This window comes from Solanum pennellii, chromosome 7, assembly GCF_001406875.1.
Source record: "Solanum pennellii chromosome 7, SPENNV200".
In the NCBI taxonomy this organism is placed as follows: Eukaryota; Viridiplantae; Streptophyta; class Magnoliopsida; order Solanales; family Solanaceae; genus Solanum; species Solanum pennellii.
The window spans coordinates 48832843-48860496 of NC_028643.1; the positions used below are offsets into that span (position 1 = coordinate 48832843).

Genomic DNA, 27654 nt, shown 5'->3' on the forward strand with positions numbered 1-27654 from the left:
GAGTGATCTTCTGGGTGCTTTCTGGATAATCATATCGTCTGCAAACATGATAACGTTAAAACGACTTCTAGATAGTATATCGTCTTGATCGATAATTAAATAACTGACCCCTCCGTGTAATGCATAGTATCATATTCGACATTATGATGCAAATGACGTCCTTTACGGAAATCATAAACTCTTCCTTGATATTTTTCGCTTGATTCACCTTCGAATCTAGCTGCACGTTCTTTACAAATCTCATGTTGTTGGAAATTGATTGAAATAAAAAATTCATATTCCCAATTCTTCGACATAAGTGATAGAAAATGATTCCTGCTTCAAGGAAAACAAATGATTTTGGGATAGTTTTCTCCTCATTTGACTTCTCCATATTCATCCATTGGAAGAATTTTTTGATTTCAGAGCAAAGCTATAAATCTGCGTCCAAAGAAAAATTGTTTAGTTTTAAAAATGAACTGATCTGTGTCGATTTCTTCAGTTGTCTGCTCCTTGTCCTTCTATCTCCGGTTGATTTTCTGATCTCCCGACTCTTCATAGATAAGATAAAATATTTTATGCCAAAACAAATGAAATGAAAAAGAGGAAATTTAAAAGAAATAGATTTTCCAGAAATAGTATCTGAAAAAGGTCATTGTCAAGTCATGTCATATTTGGCTTAACAAACTTCTTTGAGTCTGATGCTTGAAGGTTTATCTAATTATTCGTTGGGGAGTTTCCAGAGTCACTCCAGACTTGTAGATCCATGATGAAATTTTGAGGTCATCCTTAAAATTTCTATCCTAGTTAACTGCCTTGCTTATCTTTCTACTGTAACTGAGTAGATCACGAAATTTTTGAGATCTTCTCAAAAATTTTGTCCCAGTTGCAAATCTCAAAATATCTTCAGTCTTGACTTGTTGAGGAAATATTTTCTTCTCAAGAATTTTTTGAGTCCCTCTCAAAAATTCTGTCCCAGTTTCTATTGTAAAGAGGAATAGAAATCTTACAGGAGATATGACCGAACCCTTGTGGTGCCTACGTATCCCGTTGAGTCAGGAATCAGGTCAAACGTAGTTCCTCTCAAAGGTTAACAAAGATAAGAAACTTACAAAGTAACCGATTAAGGCCCACATAAGCTGCCTACGTATCTCATTCTTGAGAATTTAAGTCGAACGTAGTTCAAATACAAAGAAATATTAAAAAGGGATAAATGGGGTGACCGAGGCCGACAAAGGCCACCTAAGTATCTCATTCCTGAGAATTCAGGTCAGAGGTACTTCATCACAAGAGGGATAAAATTTAAACCAAACAGATACTAGCAAAATAGAACAATTACAAGTAAATGACAGGAATAAAAGCTGAAACTTTACACATATTTTCTCTTGAAAGCATCTGAGTTGAATGGTTTCGGCCACGTAGTGCCATCCATCTCTGACAGGACCAAAGCACCTCCAGATAATACTTTACGAACCATGCAAAGTTCTTGACAGTTTGGTGCGAATTTTCCTTTATACTCATCTTGATGAGGAAAAATGGTCTTAAGTACTAACTGACCGATTTCAAAAGTTCTAGCTCATACGCTTTTATGAAAAGCGCGAATCAGCCTCTGTCGATACAACTGACCATGACAAACGGCAAGCATTCTCTTCTCATCAATCAAAGTTAGTTGATCAATCCGCTTGCTGACCCATTTAGCATTAGTTAACTCATCTTCTTGGATGATTCTCAAAGACAGTATTTCGACTTCAACAGGTATGACTGCTTCTGTCCCATACACTAGCAAGTATAAAGTAGCTCCAGTCGACATTTTGATAGTCGTCCGATAACCCAATAAATCATATGGCAACATCTCATGTCAACCTCGGTGATTGTCAATTATTTTTCTCAGCATCTTCTTGATATTCTTATTGGCGACTTCTACAGCTCTATTCATTTGAGGGCGCTAAGCGGTTGAGTTTCGATGAGTGACCTTAAATTGCTCACATATATCTCTCATCAAGTGACTATTAATATTTGCCCCATTATCAGTATTGATCCATTTTGGTACTCCAAATCTGCATATCAAGTTGTTGCGAAAAAAATCCATCACAACTTTCATGGTTACCGACTTGTACAAAGATGCTTCCACCCATTTGGTGAAATAATCAATGGCAACCAAAATAAATATGTGTCCATTAGAAGCGACTGGCTCTACCGGACCGATGACATCCATACCCAAAGCTACAAATGGCCAAGGTGAGCTCATAGCATTAAGTTTGTGAGGTGGCACGGGATCAAATTACCGTGCACTTGATATTTATGGCATTTTCTCACAAACTTGCAACAATCATTCTCCATAGTCATCCATAAATACCCGGCTCAAAGGATCTTTCTCGCCAAAGTGAGCCCATTCATATGCGTACAGCAAACTCCAGAGTGTGTATGTTCAATCAGCTTTGCAGCATCAACTCATCTGAGGAGGCCCAAATCTGCAGTCCTCTTATAAAGGATTTCTCCACTTAGAAAGAAATTGAGAGTCATACGGTGTATCGACTTCTTTTGGTTGGATGTTGCATCTTTTGGATAATTTCTGCACTCCAAATACCTCTCAACGTAATATTTGAATCACAAGTAAGCTCAGACAATAAAACAATTCAATCAGACCACCATCGAATAATCTAACAAATATGGGAAGGTAAGGCCATCCAATTAAAGATAAGAACACAAATACTTTATTTGATCAATTTTAGCAACAAACACATACAGAGGGGGGTTAACATGCACGTATGTAGTGAGCATTTAAAGAGTAAAGAAAAAAATAAAAATGACATGGCCATGGAGAGGAATGATCAATTGTCAGCTAAGCAGGAACGAAAAAATAAGGAACAGGATCATTATTTCTTACAAATAGGTAAAGAAAAAAAAAAGAAAACATTATCATACACTTAAATTATTTATTTATTTATATATATTTTTTTTAAAAAAAAATAGCCAATGTGAATGGCTAAAATCTCTCACGAGTAGGCAACAAAGAAATAGCTAAAACGCCATAGATTAGACCCAAAATAAAACAAACTTGATCAACTGTACGAAATACTCAAATTTTGCAGGGTCCAGAAAACAACTGGTTAAACAAAATAAACTAATAAATAATAGGAAATATTCTAACAAATACATAAACAGAGGACACACTAATAGTATGTATCTCATTTAGTTAGAACTGGTACTGCAGGATTCACAGAGTCACCCAAAATTCAAAAAAGTTTGCATTAATGATTGAAAGTTAAACCTAAAACTCAGCAGCGAATCGAACCAACACAAGAAAATAGAAAAAGCGGCCTGGAAGTATCTCTAACCCATCACTCAGAGTAGTAAGGCAACAAAATTTCAATGAACCGAGAAAGCCAAGCCATCGAAATGAAAACACCCCAACCATTATTTCCTACGAACTTATAGACCTATATAAGCAGCCAATCTTGAACAGTAACAAACCAAATGAAAGCATTGACGATTGAAGACTCGTTGAGAAATAGGGATCTCGACAAGTATGAATGGATAGATATTAAAGAGATCAACAAATAAACCAGAAAAATTTGGAATGAGTGCAACTTAATCAAGACATCTTGAGTATAACCACAGACAGAGAAACTAGACTATACAGTCGATAAATCAGTTCGCTAACAACAACTATTTTTTGGATTCAAAACAATCGTAGAATCGAAATCGAAGCTAAAACAGGCCACCAACTAAGGCATAACAAAACGACATAATGCTCTATATTGAAAGAATTCCAAATCGTTGGTGACCCGTCAACAAGCAGCCATAAAATGAAAATTCCTTTGCCATTGAAAATATCACTTTGAAAGGGAAGACGATACGAGATAGGCAATACGAGAGAGAGAATGTTACCTTTAATAGGGCGGCGAACAGAGACCAGAAACAAGCAAAGAGCTTATTCTTGACCACGAAGTTTGAAATATAGGCAGAGAGCAAAAAACCCAAACATCAACTTAAACTTTGAAACAAACCAGAATGTATTTTTATGTATATGTCCTATTTATTTTCGCTTAGGTTGTTCTAAGTGTTTATATTCGAAGGAAATTCCAACTTCAATTTCTAACTCTAAAGTTTTCGACCCTTTTTTTTCAGAAATTTTTTTCTTCCCCCTATTTCAATAATAGAAAGGGACCTTATATAGCAAGGGTTAGGGCTACAATTTTTTCATGGGTGGGGAGAACTCGGGTCTAAAATCTAGACCCATTACGAGTTTCCCTTTGAAGATTCAAAAGAATCACCAATTTTGGTGGAACAGCTTTGTCTGCATCTTCTACCCTTTTTTCCAAAAATGGAAGGGGAGAATGAACGTATAAGATCAATCTCTCGTCCTTGGGGAGCTCTGTGGCTCGATCTCGCGCTATCAAGGATGATCTCACGTGCCTCCTCTACTGCTGGACATCGTACGACTTGAGAGTGAGGTTAAGTAAGACAACGAGAAAAATCGTACCGCCTTCTGTTGCTGCTCCTTTTGCACGAAGCTCGTACAAGCTTGTTGGGGTCGAGCACCATCACGAGGTATCAGGATTGGCGACTGGTCCTGGGCTGCATACTCTCCTGGTCACGCGCAAAGGAGGAGAAAAAATTGATGGGTTGGGTTAAAGGTCAGGAATTGGGCCTGGGTTTGCTGTTGGGTTAAGGTTAAAGTGGGATGATGTAATTAAAAGGGGACGGATTAAAAGGTCCAAATTTGCTTTTTAAATGGTTGGAAAAAGAATATATCAAAGTCCAACTAAATATGGATTGTAATCGGATCAAATCTAGATGACGAATTAGACTAAAGTTAAATAAAGTGAGACAATAAAATAAATTAACGAGCTTCTTAATTTTGACGAAATAAAATAATTAATTTAATTTCAAGATAACTAATTTAAAACATAGACTATTAGATACTCGAAGTAATTAGTAAAATACTTAAACGAAGTATTATTTTTTTCAAAGCGATTTTCGGATAAATATAAAATATAGTGATTGCATATATAATTGCGAAAAACATAACATATTATCTAAGAATTGTAAAAGTGATAAGACTAATGTGAAGTAATTTAGAAAACAATTTAACTTTGTAAAAATTAATTACTTCAAAATCGTTTAGAATTAAAAAAAAAACTCACTAATTAGTTCATATCGTCGAGAATCAAAATTGGGTGTCAACATATGCCCACCATTTTTGGACCTAGACCTTATTTTAGTTTGTTAGATAGTTCACTAGAAATTCTTGTTAGATTTGGTTCTCATTTCTCATTTTGGTACATTGACTTTCAGATCTAGGTTTATCTTCCGCATTGTTAGTTAGTTATTAGATCTTTAATTAGTAACAGAACTTAGCTTTGTTATTTAACTTGCTTCTGTAACTTAAATATCTTAGTTTTTAGATAATTTGCATTGGTTGGTTGCTAGTAGTGGTTCTCCCATCGAGTTATAGTGTGGGTGTCAATCACGATGGTACGAGTCATGAGAGTAAGTTACATGCAAAATATGAATCCCCAGGTAAATTACTTGGGATTTTAAAATTCGCAGGAAATAACTTATGAAGGTTTTACCTTCGAATTTTTTTGGTAGGAAAATCGACAAGAAACTTAGTTTCTTACGAATTTTCATTTGTAATGCCTAGGAAATTTCCCATGTAATCAACATTTTTCTTGTAGTGGCTAGTGCATCCACTTTTACAAAAGATGATTTGTACAGACTCTACCTTGGTAAGTAGATTCACCTTATTTTAGTATGAGGCACATACCGGATTTAATGATGTTGGTTAAAGCTCATATCACGCAAAATGATTATGATTTTAAAGCTTCTCTTGTATCCTTTATCTTATTATATTTGATTGCATTTCATGGTTCACGTGTTATTTATTCTTTATGCCTTTAATTTTTCAAAGAATGATCATGCCTTCATGTTTTAAACCATTAATGATATCATGCCTATTTTATGCATATTGCCCTATACTGTCACGAGCCAATGTACACCCTAGACATGACATGGTGTATAAGACCACAAAAGGCCCTACACAAACCACTTAACATACATTATACACGTTATATTATTGAAATAGTTCAAAATACAGTTTTATATCAATTAGAGTTTGACAAAACGGAATGGAAGTCTAACATAGTCTGAAAGTAATCTATTGTATCAAGAGTGATTGAAAGATAACCTACATGACATACAATATGGAAAAGTAAAGAAAATAAGTAATACAGGGCTTAGTCCTCCAAATATGACGACTTACCCATATTGAAAGATACTAAGGTTATCACTAGCCATGGGGGTGCAAAATACGAGCGTTGTACCTACATTAGTAAAACAATGTAGTCAAGAGTATGGATTAGTACATAGAATGTACCGAGTATGAGGGGAACGCTATAAAACATGAGACGTGATCATAAAGGGGCATAATCAAAACATGAAATGCATGACCAAGTTAAAACATAGTAAAATCATTCAAGAAGATTCATAAATCATGAACAAAGTAAATGCATCATTAAATCATAAAGGAAGCTTCATATAACATTAGTAATTAACTTAGTTCATTTTGTTGGAAGTTTACCATGTGAGCTATAACATAACCCAGTGTCTACCCTATACCCAAAAAGGGTGTCATACTTCCTAAGGTATGGACATCAATTTGAGCTAAAGTGTATCCATTAGCTAATGTCTATCTATGAAAATCATTGCCTATCTAAGACAATCATCCTATGATGGCACATAGTGATTGGCATGGGTAATCACCATTTGTCCACTCAGTGCTTAGTGAAATCCCATGAAAAAATCTTCAATCAGATTCTTCTTATCATCCATTGAGAGGCACAATTAAACAACTCATCCAAGTTAGAAACATCACATAGTAGCTCCTTTGAACATGCGTGAGAAAACAATCTACCATCCATGATATTTTTATAATAGTTTTATCAGGCCCATATTAATTAACTTCACACTAGAAATACCTTAAACTAATGGAAGTTTTTTTAAATGCGTGATCCATGTCATTGATGGCATATCCGGATACCACACTAATCAAGATTTAATTTAGGTAAATAACCAGAAAGCATTGAGGGAAAATCTAGATGTCATTCATGTCATGTGTCCAAGCTTTATAGCAAATATAGATACCTTTATATATAATCTTTACTTGGGTCATACACCTTTATATTATGTAAATATGCATGATTTCATAAGAATACATTCATAGGCTCAAGCTTATTCATAAATTCGTGTAAATTATGATTCATAGTCCAAGTTCATAGATCAAAGCATGGTTTCACATGGAATTGGTTGAAGAGGACTCACCAATATTGTGATGAAATCTATGGAGAAATCCTATGGATTTCAGGGTTGAACTTGAAGAAGACCTATGCTAGTTCATGGGAGAAACTGACAACTTTACTCATCGTCTGATTCTAATCTGGGTGATTTTAGGAGAATGGTGGTTCTAGGTGGGTTCGAACCAGACTAATAGGCTTAGACTAAGTAAAAAACGATGTCGTTTAAGAATTAAACAACTTTGTTTAAGCATTAAATGGAGTAGTTTAAGTACCAAACGCATAGGGGAAAAGACAAATGTGACGCTGACTTAAATTCTAGTAAAATCACTTCAAGACCGGCTTCACGGGCCATCATGATGACCAAGGCCTGTCTAATCGCTCATGAAGATGCCCCACTGTATTGGGTTTCACTAAAAAGCGCATAATTCTTTACTCTAAGCAAAGAATTAGGCAAACTTTGTTACGGTGGCAAGAGGACTCAGACATATTGAATTTGATAGGTCATGGACTATCTAATTCATTTCATGGAGAATGATATTGTCATTTAAAGTTGACCCTAAACTCTAAGTCTGACAAGGCCCCTTCTTGGATGACTTTATGGTTTGTATGGAGCTTCACAAACACTGTAGACATAATTGGTGCTTAATCGGTGACTTTGGGGGTGAATCCTAACTTAGAAGTTGACGAAGTGACTTCAAGACAGGTTTCATAGACCGTCTAGAGCACCACAACCCATCAACTGGGTCATGATGATGCTCTTCGCGATAGGGCTTCACTAAAACAAGCAGAACTTCTTACGTCGGGATAAGAATTAGGAAAACTTGGTGGAGTTGGAAAGAGGACACAAAGAATTTTAATTTTATAGATCATGAGCCACCTAAATCATTTGCGCTAAATAATATGATCGTTTGAAGTTGACCTAAACTTCAATGTCTATCAAGCCTCTTTCACGAGCCACTTCACGACTCGTGTGAAGCCCCACGGACCGTCAAGTGGTATGTGCTCATTGAAAATAGCCATGGTGGTTCTGTATCCCCCTCAAGTGCCACTTCATAGTTTTTGTGGAGCTCCACGACTATTCGTTGGTCTGTTCTCTTTCACCTTTTGTTGGGTGTACAACCACGAGCAGGGTGATTGGTCGTGGTCCACTTCACTGCTCGTGGATCCCCTATGTGGTTTACCCTTCTCTCCTTTTCAATCTTAATTAAATACTGATATGTTACATGTCCAAATCACCACTGGACGTCTAGGGCACGATCTAGATTACTCTTGCCTAAGGGCAGTCCTAGATAGTCTCATGATGCCCTTAACGGGTTGTGGACCCCTAGATGGATTGTCTAAGTCCCTATGAAGAGTCTATGGCCCATTCTGGATTTTTGGACTTTCCCTTTTACCTTTCTAGCCCATTCTCAAATTCTGAGGCTTTACACATACCTAGCATATTTCATATATGAATGCATACTTGTCCCTACATTGTTTCACAACTGTATGGTCTGAAACTCCTATCTCTCCTACTTGTGGAATAGCTGGTTCCATACATTTTTGAAGATTGGTGAGTCGACGATCGAGATACTTTTAGAACTTATGGCATTTCCATTTTCAATCTTTGTATATGATCGACGGGTTATGTCCCAATCACTTTTCTTATGATCTACTAGATGGCTTTTTGAGATGTATGTTAGACTTCTGTTTTGTCAAAACTCATTTATGATTTAAGCCTTTGATTTTGAATTATTTATTCTATTATCTTGTATGATGGATGCTACGTGGCCTGTGTAGGACTTTTCAGGGTCCTATATGTCATGTTACACCTAGAGCATACATTGGGTCATGACAGTTAATGGACTCGTCTATAATTTATTTAGTACAATTAACTATTTTCCCATTAAATATCACTTTTAATACCTAATTTTTTCATTTTGAAAAAAAAGTGATAAAAGAGTAGAAGAGACGTGCTAAAAAGAAAAATGATAGAAGAGAAGAAGAGACGTACTCAAGTGACAGGCAAGGAACAAAGTGATAAAGTTTTTATTGTTGGCTAATTATTAGTGTAGGTTTGGAAGGGGATATTAGTGGTTAATTAGTATATATCATACAATAATGATTGGTTGTTTTGTTATAAGAAGGACCGAAGTTGAGTTGCTATGAAAGATTAGCTACTTCCGTTAAAAGTTATTTTGAATTCAATCCTTGCAATGATTAATATTAGGTGTATTACATTAGATAAACGACATTCAGTTCCATGATAATTTGGTAAATTCAGACTTAACCCTTAGTTTAAAATTTAGGAATATGATACTTGACATATTTAGTTGGCACAAAGATTTAAGAATCAGAAAAGGGCCTAACTAAAATGCTCCCTTACCTATTTGAATTGACACAAAACTACCCCTCATCCATCTTTAGGCCCCCAAATACCCCTTACATCAACCTTTTGGTTCTAAAATACCCTCAATATTAACTTTCTTGCTTATATTTGCCCTTATTTTTAACAACTCCCCTAAAGTTAGATAATAAAATATTTATGTATTATGTTATCTAATCAAATTGGTCCAGATTTTAACCGTTTTCAAATAAATAATAAAAATCACATATATTTCATGTTTTGACATGATACGCTTGAAAATAATATTCAAAAAATAATTTATTTCGTGATATTTTTCCATTAGCCTATTTTAAATCAATATCAAATTTATTATATTCTAACTCACAACTTAGGATTCATCTAAAATACGAATATAAATGTTCATATAAAAATATTCTTTTTACTGACATAATTCATTCTCTTTTTTATTCAGTTGTCTTGTTCATTCCATCATTTATTTCTTTTTCTTAATCTCGTGTTCTTAACTAGGATATCAGAGACTTAAACTTGAAATGAACTTACATGTTATATTCTTTTAGTTTATATTATTACCATGGTGGGTTAGGATGGGGAGATGAGAAGATTATTTTTATTCATTTATTATGAATTTTGGGTATACATAAAAGAAAAAATTGATATTGAATAATCTTTTATAAAACATTCTATATGAAAACTCTCTTTATTTTCCTCCTTTTTCTCCATGTTTTGTAAAAAGTTTAAAAAAAATTAAACTTCATAATGGAGGACCAGATTCAAGAAGAAAAGAAAAGTAGAAGAGAGAGGAAGTAAGGGGAGAGGTGATTTTACTATGGAACCGAAAATTAGATCAATCATATGAGCTCATATATTAAGTAGTTTCAAATTATTTTAACGGATAAAATACCCTTGAACTATGGGATTTGGTACAATATTGTCTGCCACCTTTTAAGTGTGGGCAGTTAGAAATAAAGGCCTTTTTAGCCAAAAAAAACTTACGTCAAGGGTATTTTGGGGCCGAAAGATGGACGGAGGGAAATTTTGTACCAATTCAAATAGTTTAGGGGCATTTTAGACCCTTATGCATTTAAAAATTTAATCATTCTTAAGGTAAATTTTTGGATCTAAGCTAGACCTAAAGTAATATGGATGTCTATAGACTCACTAACTTACCAAGATTCCATATTTGATAGCTTGGGAACATTATGATGATTTATGAAAGGGAAAGGCAAAATCTTGTAGACTCGTGACACATGTTCGACATTCAAGGTTTACTAAGACTATCATGCTTAATTGAACGAAGTATTTCTAATCAAAAACTAAAATTGGAAAAAACAATAGATAAGGGTGAAAGATGGGGGTGTCGTACCAATGGTATAACTGGCATTGGAACGATACCCGTATTATAAAGACAAAGTTTTTTTACTGTAGAATGATCAATTATAAGTCAAGAATACCAAATAATATGGGCATCAACTGATGTATCATTGACTTAGTATCTTTTGTGTTCTTGTGCTTTTCTATTGAACCCATATTTGTGACGATCGAGGTGATTATGTCACACAGGTATTTGATTGATTGAGATGCATCAGCATCCCCTTTTATTTATATCATATTGTCCACATTCATTGATATGAGATTAAGTATAAGTTGTTACATAGAGATAGTCTGTGTTGGAGGTTGATTGATTTTATGATTATAAGTTGGGCACGTAGAGACCGTTCGTATTAGGGACTTTTTGATTTTATGAGAGTGTGTTGAGATCGCATACATAGAAACATGGAGATTGTCCACGTTTGTATGTGGACCTCGTGAGTCCCTTGTGGGTTACGAACTCTTATTGTACTCTTGAGAAGTGTCGTGTATATATGGGTGAGAGAGTACTTGGCATTTGAGTCATATCACTTCATGGTGTTGCATTACATTGCATCTCATCACATCCTTCATTGTAGTTTACTATGTGATTATTCTATGGTTGGACATTTCGGGATATTTGATTACCCCTATTTGATGATACTTTACTGATAAGAATAGGATAGAATTGTGTGAGTTAAAGGACGATTTTCTTTTAAGTACTCCTGTCACTACTTTTTCGTTGTCAGTGTATGAGACATACTGGGTGCAGTTCACATTCATAATGATAGAGAATCTCATGTACTTTTTTGAGTCTGTGCTTGGATTATTTTGGAATTGAAGTTAGTTGTTTGGTTGATCCGCGGCGCACACCTTCCTCTATCCCATTATTCATTTTGTTGCTTTAGTATTAAGACAAGAAAATTCATATGTATAGACTTATCATTTGAGTTTTCATACTTGCATTATGTTTCAGAAGTTTTTGTATTATGAAACAAAATTTGGGTAATATTTAAATCTTCCACATTTTCATTTTTTTGGGACCTACTCTTGGGATATAATACATGTCACTTACCTTTCTCTTAATTATATTAAATTAAATTGGCAAGATTATTGGGTTTGTCTTACTAATCGGTTGAGAGGAGTTAATATTTCAGATGGTCACTAAACTATGAATTCTTCTCTCATAAATTCACCCAACTGTAAATTTTAACTCAAAAATATCTCAACTATGCACTTTTCTCTCATAAAGACACTCAACTTCAGATTTTATCTCAAAAGTCACTCAACTATTTACTCTTTTCTCTCAGAAAGTCGCTCAACCTATTAAATAGATATTTTAGTTAAGATTTGATGATTTAATTTTTTTTACTTAAAACCCAATTTTTTAAAATTGAAAAAGAATCCATTAAAAATATTTACCCGCTCCACTTGACCCGACCCGCTAAAAATGTAATATTGACCCTTTTTATGACTCTTTCTCCTCATACTGTGAGTTTTTTTCTAGTTCTGGGTTGATGTTTCTTTTTCCTTTCAGATAGGTTTTAATTTGGACATGTCAATTTTAAGCTCTATATTATGGAGGAAATTAAAGGAATTTGATGCATGAGTTCTTTTTTGTATTATTACTCAGTTTCAAATTTACTTTGAAACTCTTTTGGTAAATTCCGGTTGTGCCAATAACTCAATGCTTGTAAAATTGACATAAACATTAAGCTATGTTATTGACTAGGAATTGAATAAATTTATTCAACAACTAAAGATTGGATTGTTGGTATGACTATTCTAAGTCCTATTCCATTCAATCATCTAGAAATTGCAATCTGTTAAACAATATCGATGAGGTACTAAAACAAATCTTACCACCTAAATTCAACAACTATGAAGTCATGATTTTTAAATTGTTTAAATTGAAACCTAGATGAAAGGGGAAGTACATGAGGCAACAAGGGAAAAATAAACCGGGTAATATTATATTTTTAATGGGTCGGGTCAAGTGAGTGGATCACTAAATGGTTTAAATCGTACTTTTTTGTTTTTTAAAATTTTAGTTTTTTATATAAACAATTTATATCAAAAAATTAAAATAACAATTAAATAAATTGAGTGATTTTTTGAGAGAAGAGTAGATAATTTAGTGACTTTGAGTAAAATTAATAGTTGAGTGATTTTTGAGAGAAAAGTGCATAGTTGAGTAACTTTTGAGGTTAAAATTGGAAGTTGAGTGACTTTCTGAGAGAAGAGTGCATAGTTGAGTGACAATGTGAGAAATAACATCGGTTGAGAGTATATGTGTCATCACGACTGCTAAATGTGGGTCGTGCCCCGACGCAGGGATACCCCATAGATGTAACACGACGTACTTGACACTAAAGGTCTCATACAAGCCCTTAGCGTACAATAAACATAAGTAATAGAAATGATGCAAAATGAAACTTTTACAATTGCATTGTTTACACAAAATCAAAGTATAAGTCTAGACATTATCTAAATAAACCATCTAATACAATTGAATATCAATAAGGGTCTAAGCCCTTTACAACATAGTTTCAAAAGGAAAAGTAGAAACTACAATTGAACAACTTTCGTCCTCGAATCTTGAGAACTCACCAAAAGCGTAGAGATAATCAAACCAAGCTTTTCTCAAAAGGATAAGGACACCTCAACAACCGAAATCTACACTTATAAAAAATGTAGAAAATATGGGTAGCACAAAATGTATTAAGTATGGTAGTTGTGCAAAAAAATCCTTTATATGCTCAGAAGGGACAGTTAGTTGAAACCATGCATTTTATCAAGTTTAAAAGTCATAATGCGTATTTATGAAGAAACATAAGTCAAACCATATCATAAGCAACGCAAATCTATACTCGTGCAATGCATAGGTAAGATATCATAATCCTACCTAATACTAGGTACAACCTTGAGGTCACCAACATCACACATATCCTACATTGACCTCATTCATATCCAATATTCAATAGACTAAGAAAACATTCATGTTCATAACTTGTAGCAAGTAAAGTCTCTCTTAGAAACAATATACATATCATACATGCATAATTCATAAATCTTCATACCATACCATAAAAGAACCTCACAACAACCACTCTTAAGCCTACTTGTACCATGAATAAATGGAGTTTCATACACTCACTCTTAAAGTTCATGTTCAATGTTAATGTCATAGTTCATATTCTTTTCATGTAGAGAAATAGCCATAACCGACATAGATCATATAAAGCTACATTGAATATTATGTCATGCCCCACACCGAGAAGAGGTGTCCTACTTGCCTAAGGTAGAACTACATAAGTTAAGTTTTAGGTGGATTTACTATATAAATACATATTGGGCACATAGTCATTGGATAGGGAGATTGTTACTAGAAACGTCAAACCTATCGCATTGATGGGAGAGCTTACATCTCATGAGGTTACTTTACATGACCCAACCTATTACATTGATGGGAGGGTCCTTACTCGTTGCTAAGAATTATTTCTTAAAATTTATATGTTTAGTCTTTAGTAGTATTTACATATGTGAACGAGTATCTTACCCTTCATTCAATACAACTAATAAATTAGCTCATAGATTCAATTAGGTGATAATGTCCTATCAACCTTGGAAACATCATAATGTGAGTAAACCTTTCACATCATATTCATAGTGTGTTCATGAGATTGGTCTTTTATTCAACACAACAAGATCATCATAGTCATACTAGCTCATGCATAATAATGTGTAAGGGTATAGGGGAGAATAACCTTTCCGATCAATACCACAATTACATCATAGTCATAGAATCTTTATTCTCAACATAAACCATGAAGAACATGCATAATACAAATTCTCACAATTTACCTATCAAGAATTATGACTCAACTTCAATCCAACATCTAGAATTTCTAAGTTAGATATGAGTAATAACACAATTCAATCAATTCACTTAATTCGTACAACACTCGTTTACATGTTTCAAAAATCAATTAATTCAATTAAGATCACAATTTAGCAATAGAGGGGATCCATGGGTTCATGGGGGAATTTCACCTAACTTCATCCATAAATCATCAATTCAATCATGACCCAACATAATTCAACAATTGAAATCACTTTTGAAAGAAGCACATGTCAGTCAACTTAAAACCCTTGAAATTTTTGAAATTGTCTATTTTGTAATCAAGTTTTGAAGGGGCTCTAAGGGTGGAACCTAACCAAATATGAAAATTCCCATACCTTGATAATAATGAATCTTCAAAGAATTTGACGAAGAAGCCTCGAATTCTCCAAATCCTAGATCTCGTTCTTCTCTTCTTCTTCTTGGAGTTTTAGAGAGAGAAATATTGTGAGGAAGATGAACTCTTGGGTTTTCTTTTTTTGATACTATATAGGTGACTTAATTGGGGAAAATTTGAGTCTAAAAAGCTTATATACTTGCTAGGAAAAGTGTAAAATAATGTGGGTTCCAATTCCTAGATCCAATTCTTCTCTTCTTCTTCTTGGAGTTTTAGAGAGAGAAATATTGTGAGGAAGATGAACTCTTGGGTTTTCTTTTTTTGATTTGATAGAAGTGACTTAATTGGGGAAAATTTGAGTCTAAAAAGCTTATATACTTGCTGGGAAAAGTGTAAAATAATGTGGGTTCAATTTTTGAAAGAATAAATAAATAACTATAGACTTGAATTTAAAATCCACGTACTAGAATGCTCTAGCTCGACCATTTGTCCTACATCGCTCTTCAAGGGAACTAGGCGACACGCCTAATGGACCCTTGGCTGGCCTAATTTTTCTGAATGCCTCCCCAATGAGGCAGCCTGTTAGGCGATAGGAAGGACCCTTGGGTGATGCGCCCACCAAGTAGGCGAGCCCTGACCTAGCTCGCCTAATTTTCCAGTAGCTAGGTCGTAGGGACAGCCCACTAGTGACCCCAAGTTTACATGTGTAACTCGCCAAGTCCCTTGGGCGACCATGCTTCCCCTTCGCTAAAAGGTCCAAAGAAAAATCAAGTTTTTCTTTTCTCTTTCTTGGTAGTTTAGGCCCTTGCCCTATTCGTAGACTTTTACCCCTTCCATTTTAGTTCTAATTTTTTCTAAACATTTCCAGAATGTTACACTAGCCCTCACGTTTAGCTATAAGGTAGCCTACTAGATGCCGGAGTGTCACGGGTTATGACATAGAAAAATCTCAAATTAATAGTTGAAGTTTCAGCTATGTGAACCCCATACCATTATTATAAAAAAAAATTATAATAACAAATAAAAACAATTAGAAAAGATCCATAGAATTCGTATGACAATAGAAAAAAATTATATTATGACAACACATACTAAAACAAATAGGGATTTTATGTTTTAGATCTTCTTAACAACATAATAACAAGTCAAGCCTCGTGCACAGAAGATCTTTCATTTGCACAGGACCCGAAGAATCTAACAACATAGTTGTAATTCAATCCCAGTGCCCAAGCATCCCACCCACTCTGAAAAATTCATTTAACAACATAGTCTCGATAATAATGGATGTCTAAATTTTGTGTCCTCTGATAGTCTTAATATTATCAATAATAGTTATAGCATCCATTGAAATACCAGCAAGCCCTCTTTTTGAAAATCTAGCACAGTAGAGCCCATTCTCTTCTTTCCAATGATTTGGAAACTCATTCATCAATGTTCCATCGTCAAAAAATATAGATCTATAATGCTGGATGAAAAGAAAACTAATAAACTTGTACATGTTTTAGAAAAATAAAGTGAAGTTAGTGGTCGTTTGGTGTGAAGGATAAAAATATATAGTCACGGGATAAGAAAATAATGATGGGATAATTTTTGTGTCTTCTGTGATTGCCATGCATGAGATGACTTATCCCACCATTTACACCATAGTGATAGAATAAGTCATACCCTATACATGGTGGAATAAGTTATCCCAGGATAACTAATCCTGGGATAACATATTCCAAACCAAACGACTCCTTGTAGTAAGTTAAATTATATAATTTGTTGAACGTACCATTAGCCATTTGGTAGCAATATTTTTGTATCCATTAGCAAAAATGATTGCATCAAATTGATGTTCATCCTCATTCTCGAAAACTACTGCATGTTCCATTATTTCTGATATTCCAGGAAGTACCTTATTAAAAATTCACCAAATACATAAACCACACAAATTCAACTTATAGACAATAGATAAAAACAATACTAGTTTGTAATTTATATCCCAAAATATTTACTAGTTATATAAAAAGAATAGTAACCTTCATGTTTTAATAGATGAAAAAACTATATTTATTTATTTTCATTCTATTTTGAGAAACATCATGTGAGAAACAAATGACTTGAATAGCTCCGATGGTAAGAGCACAACCTATGATATCTGATGTGTGGTTAGGCGCATATCATGATTTTGAATTCTATTACAAACCTAATATTCTCAAGTGTCGGTCACATCCAGGATTTAGGCTCAGGGCATGAGAAACTTGGTATCAAAGCACAATGTTCAACAATCTGAGGATATCTATGAAGCGATGTCGGTAGATTCTTAGTTATCAATGTGAAGTGTGATACATATATATTTAGTAGGCTACGACATTTAGGAACTATCTCACTTCTTTTATACTTTTTTTCATGCGATGAAGTTTAACTCTATGAAGTTTCTTTCTAATTCGTGCTTGCGCATATCTTTCAGACCATGCCTCCACGAAGATTTGTCTGAGATCATACTTCTAGGAGGAATGTTGATCCTCAGGATCAAGGGGTCCCCAATGTACCAGGAGTGTTACCCCAAGTATTGGACAATAACGCTGAGTTTTGGGATTCTATACGGATTTTGAGTTGAGTGGTGACCAACCAAGTTGGTATCAAGCCCTGAGCCTAGAGACTGGGCATGGACACCACTCGAGAACTAATCTTGGCCCCAAGAGAACCCATGACCTGACTTACTTACTCAGCGGAAGACTTTAATCATAAAGAAAAGGATTCAAATGCTAATGCCTTAAGTGTCTCAATTAAACTCATAATGTTTTCAAAAAAATAAACATTTAACTTAGCCTAAGAGGCAACTCAAATATGAAGATAAGACAATAACAAGATAATGACGAATGAATTATCATCTGACTGACTATTTATGAAGCCTTTAAAATAATTGAGATGGATGTCGGGACAAAACTCATGACATCCTATTGAACTAATATAATAATTGAAAGAAATAAAAAAGAGTCCTCTGGAATGCAAGGATGCTCACCAATTGACTCTTGATTGCTCACTGTACCAACGATGCGCTGCTTGCTGATCCTACTTACCTACGTCTGCATCATAAAATGATGCAGGCCAACTGGCATCAGTATATTGATTGTACGAGTATGCGAGTTGGAATGCTAAACATAATGTAGGCTTAAAAAGATTCTGAAAGAAACACTTACCTAGGCTTTACTTGATTCAATTGATTTCAATGTAAAGTAATGTGAATAAATCCAGTATAAAAAATCTTTAAAACATGATTTTCAACTTTGTGTATTTATTAATACATAACTATGTATGTGTACAAAGATACAATATGAACTCTGTAATGTATATAAAAAATACAAATATTTCTGAAGTATATAAAAATACAAAATACTGACATTGGAGTTTCTCTAACTGACTACCATTACATAAGAGCTAAAGTGATGATACAATGATATACCTCACGCTGCCAGCGCATCATATACCCGGTCAAAAGTATAGGAACTGTACTGCCAAATGGATCCAATAGTCTACTGTGAAAAGGATTCATCTAAGACGTGAGTTATCAGAACTCATGCTCCTCTCTGAATTGGTGCTCGATAGTACTCCCAAAATATATTGACTCCTATGTTTTTAAAACATACTTCATTTGTGATTTGAGATTAGTGCTCAAAATCATAGCTCAAAGGCTATCTTGACAATCTTAGTTTCCCTGCTTGCTTCATTTAGAAAGCTATTACTCTTTTCGGAAAACTAGCCCGAAAGCTCTTTGGAAATCTCAGTTTCCTCTTTTGCTTTACTGTGAAAGTATTTAATCTTTAACTGAAAACTAGCTCAAAAGTTCTTTACTGAAAAACTAGCTCAAAGGCTCTTTACTGAAAAACTAGCTCAAAGTCTCTTTTGGAAATCAAAGTTCCCTTACTTGTTTAAATGTGAAAACAATTTAAACTCTTTGGGAACACATGGTCCCCATATACTTTTGAAGAACTGAACATTAACATTACTTTTTTGTGACTCAAAACTTAAGTCTTAAAACAAAGTTAAAACTTTTTGTAAAAGACTTTTGAAAAACATTAAGAACTTATCGTGACTTAACTTCTTGACTTTCCTTTAATTAAATTATGGATTCAAGGATCATGATTTGTGATACAAAAGATCTCATGATTTTAGATATAAAGAACAAGGTTCTTGAAGAATCTTGGATAAAAACTTGAATGGAAACCTTGAAACCCTAGCTTGAAGGTAAATGATCAAGAAAACCTTTCTTGAGATTCTTGAATTGGTTTCTTGAAATCTTTATGGCCAAGAATTTATGATTATCATTAGTAAAGATGAAAATCTAATTTTTTTGAACCTTTTATTAGTCAAGAAATTTATTTAGTTTTTTTTTGGAGGTAGAAAACAAAAACAACCATTTTTCATGTTTTCCCGTGGGCTAATTCGTAACAGCACTATTTAATTAACTAAATTAGTCATAATTTTTTACTCAGAAATCACATTGACGCGAAATTGGTGGCCTTGGAAGTAGATTCAGCTACCTTTAATTAGATAGGTTATGGATCCCGTAAATCTTAATATCCTAAGAAATATGTTCATCTAAAGTTGACCCAAGTAGAATCTTAACATTAAAACATAATCGATAAGGAAGCTTCAAAAAACTTTTCAAGAACTTAAATCCTTAAATTTCAAGAACAAATTAAGCTGAAAATAACATGATTTTCTTGTGGGTAAATGAATCCAACACTATGGAAGCTCACACACCATTTTAGGGATCACCCCTAACGAAATCCACAAGTTAAACTTTGACGATCTTGACGAATCTTGAATGCCCTTCTCCTTTCTCACTTGTCTCCTCTTATTTTCTCTTCCCTCAAAATGCTAACTCTTTTAGTAAAATTTACAGTTATATAATTCAGCTTATACCCCTAATTAATTACCAAGAACGAAATAAATTAATAGGCTAAGGAAAAGACCAAACTACCCATTCAAAATCCGAATTGGATCTTCTTTTCCAACAACCCAACTTCCAAAGGGCATAACTCACTCATACAAACTCGAAATCGCGCAAAATCGGCGGTTTGGAAAGATCATTCCAAGGGTTTTCCAGCTATATATGGAACTACACATAAATAATCTTGAGCTAGGAGTTATGGCCGTTTGAAGTTCACCAAAAACTCACTTTTAACTTACTTAAAATTTCCAGATTTTCTTATACTTATCAAAAATAAATATTTCCAGATTTTAAAATCCTTTCTAGTTCTTTATAATTGCGAGATGTTACAGATGGACAACAGAGAGGGGATTGAAAATATGTGGATGATAAAACCAGGATTTTTGAGGATGAATCTTCCATGATTCACCGGTTCAAGTTTCACTGAGGAATCGATAAACTTTGTCAAAGAGTTGCATAAAGTGTATGAGGTGGTGTATATTGTTGATGTTGAGCGACTGGAATTTGTTTCATACCAACCAAAGGGTGTATCTATAGTACGGTATGATCAATGGAAGAAAAGTAAAGTTGAGGGTGAACCAATTGTGAGCTAGGTTATATTCGAAAAGGCCTTCATGGGGAATTTCTTTCCCCGTGAACTAAGAGAGGAAAATGTAAGGGAATTCCTCACTCTTAAGGAGGAATCCATGATTGAGCAAGATTACAATTTTATGTTCACTCAACTTTACCATTATGCTCCTGAGATGATTGCTGATATAAGGAGCAGGATGAGCTTGTTTTTATATGGGTCGTCCCGCTAGTCAAGTAAGGAGGGCAAGGCATCTTTACTGATCAAAGATATTGACATAGTCAAGATTATGATCCATGTACAACAAGTTGAGGAATATAACTTGAGGGATAGAGAAGATTTCTGAAACAAAAAGGCTAATACAACAGGAAATGAGTCCACACAGTAAAAGAGTATTGCAAACAGGTCATCTTTCTAGCAAAGGACAAATAGATTTGCTCCATCGTCTTCTAGTGCACCTGCCCCAAGGAACAAAGGTGAATTTAAGAATCAGAATACTCATAACTTCAGAGTTAGACCTGGACAGTCTCAAGATAGTGTGGCACAAGGAGGCAATGGAAATCATGCATGTGCTCAGTGTGGAAGGAACCACCCACGAGTGTGCCTTGATGGATCCATTGGTTGCTTCAAGAGTGGTCAGAATGGTCTCTTTATGAGAGAGTGCCTAAAGAACAGACAGAGAGGTGTTACTGGGGTCAATACACCCCAATCTTCTTCAGTGGATCCTCCAGATAGAGCACACATAGAGGAGATACTTTAGGGATAGGCGGAGGATCAAATCGTATGTATGATCACTACTCTCCAAGAGCAAGAGAGTTCGCTAGATGTTGTCACTGCTATGTCAAAACTTTAATTTTTAGGTTTATGCATTGCTAGATCCGGGTGCGAGTCTATCTTTTTAACTCCTTACGTTGCTATGAATTTTGATTTCCTTCCTGAGTAATTTTTTGAGCCTTTCATTGCTTCCACGCGTATTGATGAGTCTATTCTACTTAAGAGAGTTTATGGTGATTATACCATTTTTGTCAATCACAACGACAACATGGTTGACTTAGTCGAGCTAGGCATATGTTGATGTTATTACTATCTTCGTTCTTTTTATGCCTCAATTGATCGTAGAACATAAGTCGTTAAATTCCAGTTTCCTAATGAGCCATTTTTTGAGTAGAGGAGCAGTTCAAAAGTGTCTAAGGTTTGTTTTATTTCGTACCTTAAGGTGAGAAATATAGTGTCCATAGGGTGTTTCTATCACTTAATGAGAGTTAATGACTTTATTGTTGAGGCACAACCCATTCAGTCAATTCCAGTTGTGAGTGAGTTTCCAGATGATCTTAGCGGAAACCCTTTGGAAAGAGAGAAATAGATTTTGATATAGATATTCCTCCTGATACATATCCTATCTCTATTACCACTTATAGAATGGCTCCAGCTAAGTTGAAAGTGTTAAAATAGTAATTGAAAGACCTTCTTGAGAAAGGTTTAATTTGACAAAGTGTTTCACCTTGGTGTGTTCCGGTCTTATTTGTGAGAAGAAGGATGGTTCACTTAAGATGTGTATTGATTACCTCCAATTGAACAATGTTACTATCAAGAATAAGTATCCCCATCCGAGAATTGATGATTTTTTTTATCAGCTTCAGGCTACCACCTATTTTTTTTAGATATACCTTATGTATGCCTATCATTAGTTTAGATTAAGAGAAAATGAAATCCATAATACAACATTCAGGACTTTCTATGGTCATTATGAGTTTCTAGTCATGACTTTTGGTTTGAGTAATGCTCCTGTAGCGTTCATGGACCTTATGAACAGAGTGTTTAAGCCTTATCTTGATATGTTTGTTATCGTCTTCATTGATGACAATTCTGATTTATTCGAAGAATGAGGAGTATCATGTTAGTCACCTCACAGTAGTTCTTCAAACTCTTTAAGATGGAGAGTTGTATCCAAATTTTCCAAGTGTGATTTTTGGCTTGAGCAAGTTTCATTGCTAGGACACATTATTTCTGGTGAAGGGATTAGAGTTGACACTCAGAAGATTGAGGCAGTGCAGAACCAGACCAAACCCATATCTCCAACAGATATTAGGATTTTGTTGGGGTTGGATGGTTATTATAGAAGATTTGTCTAGGGGTTTTCATCTATTGCATACACATTGATAAAGTTCACTTAGAAGACAACAAAGTTCAACGGTCTGAATCTTTTAAGAAAAGCTTTCATGAATTGAAAATCCGATTCACTAATGCTTAGTGTACCGTAGGTACACAAGGATTTGTTGTGTATTGATGAATCCAAAGTTGGACTAGATTGGGTATTGACGTAGAATGAAAAAGTTATAGCTTATGCCTCGAGACAACTTAAGATTCTTGAGAGAAATTTCCCAATCCATGATCTAGAGTTGGTTGTTGTACTATTCGCTTTGAAAATATGGTGTCACTATCATTATGGTGTTTATTTGGATGTGCTCACTGATCACATGGGTCTTCAGTATATGTTAGGTCAGAAAGAGTTTGATCTCAGATAGAGGAGGTTGTCAGAGTTACTCAGGGATCATGATGTGACTATTCTTTATCACCCATGTAAGGCTAATGTTGTTGTTGATGCTTTGAGCAGGTTGTCTATATGGGAGTACTTCCCATGTTGAGGAAGGCAAGAAAGAGTTAGCCAAAGACTTAAACATCCATCTTTTAAGTTATTTTAAGGCCTAGCTTATTTATTCTATTTAATTGAATAAGTCTACTTATATATATTTAATAAAATATATCTAAATGACTTGGACTTGGAATTGTTATAGTTAATTGAGTCGTATATTTATTTATTTTGGTCAAGTCCGCTCTTTAATTAAATTAAACAATTTATCATTTGTAATTTATTTTTCAAAAAAATTGGTTATTTAAAATTTGAATTCAATATTTAAATTTTAAATGAAACAAAAACTTTTATCTCATCATAAACGGAGCAAACAAAAAGTTTTGTCGGTTAAGATAAGGAAGCAACAAAAAGTTTTGTCTATTCAAAAGAAGAGAAACTAAAGGTTGTGACTATTTAGAAAATGAACGACTTCATAAAAGTCTCCTTATTAGATTCTATGAATACGAAACATTCCTAGAAATAGGGTATTCAATTCCATATATGTTTGAGGCTTATTAACAGAGATAATTGCTTGTAATATCTTAGTTGAAGATAAAAGTGCCTAGTCAGATATCACAGAGGTTAAAAGAGGAATAACGCGATGACTCAGGGACTAAAAGTGTCATTTTTCCCAAAAAAATGAAAGTTAATAGTGGTTGAAATATACAAGTATGAAGATAAAGAGGAGAGGAGGGGAATTAATTTCAATATAAATAAGAACAATGGGTCTTGGAAAACTTGGGATGCGGGTCTCATAGTTGTCCATTTGTCAGTCAACTAATGTCTCACACAAGTATAACTTGGCGTGCCTCACCATAATAGAATTTTTTTCTGCAAAGTTATGTTACAAAAACTCAACAAGAATGATAAAAATACAAGAAATCCAAAATAAAACATGCTTGGCTTAGAAGCACCTTAATACGCTTCTTGAAGATAGTTGGAATCTCACCCACAAGCAAATGGAAAAATAAATAAGAACTCTATCTTCGAGATTCAACTAAGCCATAAAACAAGTAGCGTTCAAGAATGTTGGTCTTCAATTCTTGAATTGGTTATTTTACCATTTGATTAATGTCTCACAATTTTTTTTAAAGGGAAAGTAGTTTTTGAGTGCTTATTTTTTCAACCAAAAGAAACTCAATTTATAGTACAAAAGTTTTGCAAGAAAAGACTTTTAATTAAATAGTATTTATTATAGGTTCATAAATTGAAAGGAAAACTTATCTTTCAAAAACTTCTAAATTAGAGTTAAAAACAAAAGTATCTTTCGAGAAGCATGTAACATAGAATTAAAACAAAATAAATGTTACAATTCACATTCATCTATTTTGTTATTTTAAAACTTTTAACAGATGAATTTGTTTCAAAATTCATTGAAACAATAACTCTTACAATCCCCCACTTGTTCAAGAAATTTTATCTTTGAAAAATCCAAAAAAAAATATTTTGAGACATTAATCTAGTAACATGCATCAATAATGTTGTCTTTTGGACTTGAACCATTAGCTAATGGAGGCTTTCTAAATCATTGACTACTTAAAGAATGAATCTTGAACTAAGTGTTTCATTGAATAAATAGAAAATACTCCACATATGTCACTATGTTCCGGTGAAAATCAAAATCCTTTGGCATCTTACGGTCATGTGTCCTGAAGTGCTTTATGATTCCCTCTTAAAATCTTATTGAAGCGGCCTCTACTTCACACTTAGTGCGTTGAATTCATCTAGAGTAACTTTGCATACTCCGACCTACTAGGCTATGATTTTCATTAAGAGAAATTAATCTCATCCTCCTTTTCAACAAAGTATCAGTAAATCTTTCAAGAGTATTCCTACACACTCCAACCGAAATCGATTTATAGGCTTATTATGAGAATATAATCTCATCCTTCTCTTTATTAGGAATATTGAAAAAAATCATCAAGAGTTTTCTTACTAACCCCAACCGAGATTGGTCTTATAAATTTATTAAGAGAAAAGAATTTCAATCATGCACATCTTCTTATTTCATTTTATTTGGAAATGGGAAATTTACTGATGTGCTTCACAATTATAACTTTACTTGTTTTTCCCTTTTAACCCAAGATTACATCATTAGGTAGGGTTACCGTAAAGTACAATGAATATACAAAAGACTTTATTCTCATCCCATTACAAATTTCCACCACTAACTTTTTGCCTAACCCTTAGACAAAGAATCTGCTAAATTAAACCTGAACTTCACATATTAAAGGGATATTATTCTTTCCTCCAATAATCTGTCACATCCGAGAAGCACCCCCTAGATGTAACAGGTGTCTTCATCCTCTAAGAGGACTAAGACTAATATCATAGCATTCTTCATTACATTTCATAGGTTAAATTAGCAGAAATTTTAAACTTTTTAACTACTTCTGCATTGATGTTTACTTAGACCTCTTGCATACACATAGTATATAATTACCGAGTATACATAGACTCCTCGTACTGGAAGCAATACATAGGCTTCTACTTTTATTTCACATACATAATAAAAACCATATAAATTTATAAGAATTCTATACATATATCCCATATTACACCATCTAAGTCGAATACAACATCTTGGGTTCAACCCGTAGATCATTACAATAAAGGCCTCATATAGGCATATACAAAGTCAACAAAGAAGGAGAATGAACTAAATTGTCTTTAAGACTAAATAATATCAAATAACAAGATAGTGACATTGTCCTCGATGAGTGAGGACCTACCGTACACTTGGAAATATCCAAGTAGTCTTCAAAGGCCTTGTATAAGCTCAACGACTGGATCCTACAATTTGTAGTAAACATAAACATAGGGTTAGTACACACTTGTACTAAGTATGATTATATGCACATAAACAAGTAAAAAACATTCTAAAGAGGACATTTGTTAAAATCCACACAAAAGTACTTTGAAAAGCTTTATGCACAATCACGAACTCATGTAAGTCAATATTTACATAATATGTAAGTCCAAACCATGTACAATACAATACCGACATTAAGAAGCATAGTCAAGTCAACATGTATATCCATATAATTGAGTACATAATCAAGACAACTCCAACATCAAGCCATAACATCAACAAACATGTATAAGAGTTCATAACATCATAACATAAGCAAGGCCCTTACCCATAAACCATCATTAAGCCTACAAATGCAATGACCATGTAAAGCCCCATAACCTTACTCAATCAAGTAAACCAAACAAAGGATCATAAGCAACGTCCAACTCAACATAACATAGCATCAATAGTGGTCATCATCACATTTAGCAATATACACCAATAGCTTGTTCATAAATGAAACAAACAACATATAGGATCATCAACATGTAAAGTCATCATATTCATAGCATATACATTATAATAACACAAGAACAACCTCCTAAGGATTCCCTCAAGGCAAACTAGTGCAAGGCATAGGGAGAGTCCCATACTCCTATCGAGGCTAAGTCAAACCCCTCAAGTTACCCTAGTTAGTGTATAGTCAATTACTTCATTTTACTTTCGGGAACACTTGCCTTAACCGACATAGACCACAAGAGCTAAGTGTGGAATCCGGTGTTGTAAAACTTTACACCGATGGAAGGTGGTCTACCACCAAAGTAGAACCAAACATGAACATAGCATCTAGGTGGATCCACTAGCTAGTATTCCTATGGTGGCAACATAGTTTATGGAGCTTGGGGGATGTCATGAAAACATCACTCTATGCCCTTTTTGGACTATGAGGCCTTCCACCCCGTGAGGACTATGGTGAACCCTACCTTCCCTCCTTGGAAAGGTGTCACCCCTACTCTACAGAATCACTCGGTGCTAAGCTAGAGTCCCTTTTCAAAAGTATTTCTTTATCAATCATAAGCTTAGTTTAGGTCATTGGGTCTAACCCTTTGTATAGTCATTGTCATTACCTCATTTAGAATTGCATGAGAATATCCTTTCATGGCAACCCTCATATGTGAGATTAGCATAACATCATCATCATATCATAATAAGGCACATAGGTACTTCATAACCAACCTTATATAATATCATCTTAAACATAATTTCACAATCATATAGTCAAGACATTGAAATTCAACGTCATACCAACACCTACCTAGGCTAATCAAAGTCATGCATCAATTGAACTACATCATCGATCACAAGTCATCATAATTCAAGTAAAGGTTAGGATCATAAAGACTTAATATCCTTCAATATCCATCACCATGGTCTTACCATAAATCAACCAATTACATCCAACAAAAGGTATAGTAACATCAATCAATAGTAATTAACACATGAACTAGG

At 34.2% G+C, this 27654-nt stretch overlaps 1 long non-coding RNA gene across 1 annotated transcript; it reads right to left on the reverse strand.

Annotated features, from left to right (window-relative positions):
* Positions 1 to 1079: 1079 nt before the first annotated feature.
* LOC107024409 lies at positions 1080 to 4657 on the reverse strand. Its single transcript, XR_001457343.2, has 2 exons — positions 3871 to 4657; positions 1080 to 2551 (listed from the first exon to the last, which is right to left on the reverse strand). It is a non-coding gene; the product is annotated as an uncharacterized LOC107024409 (long non-coding RNA).
* Between the last annotated feature and the right edge of the window lie 22997 nt (positions 4658 to 27654).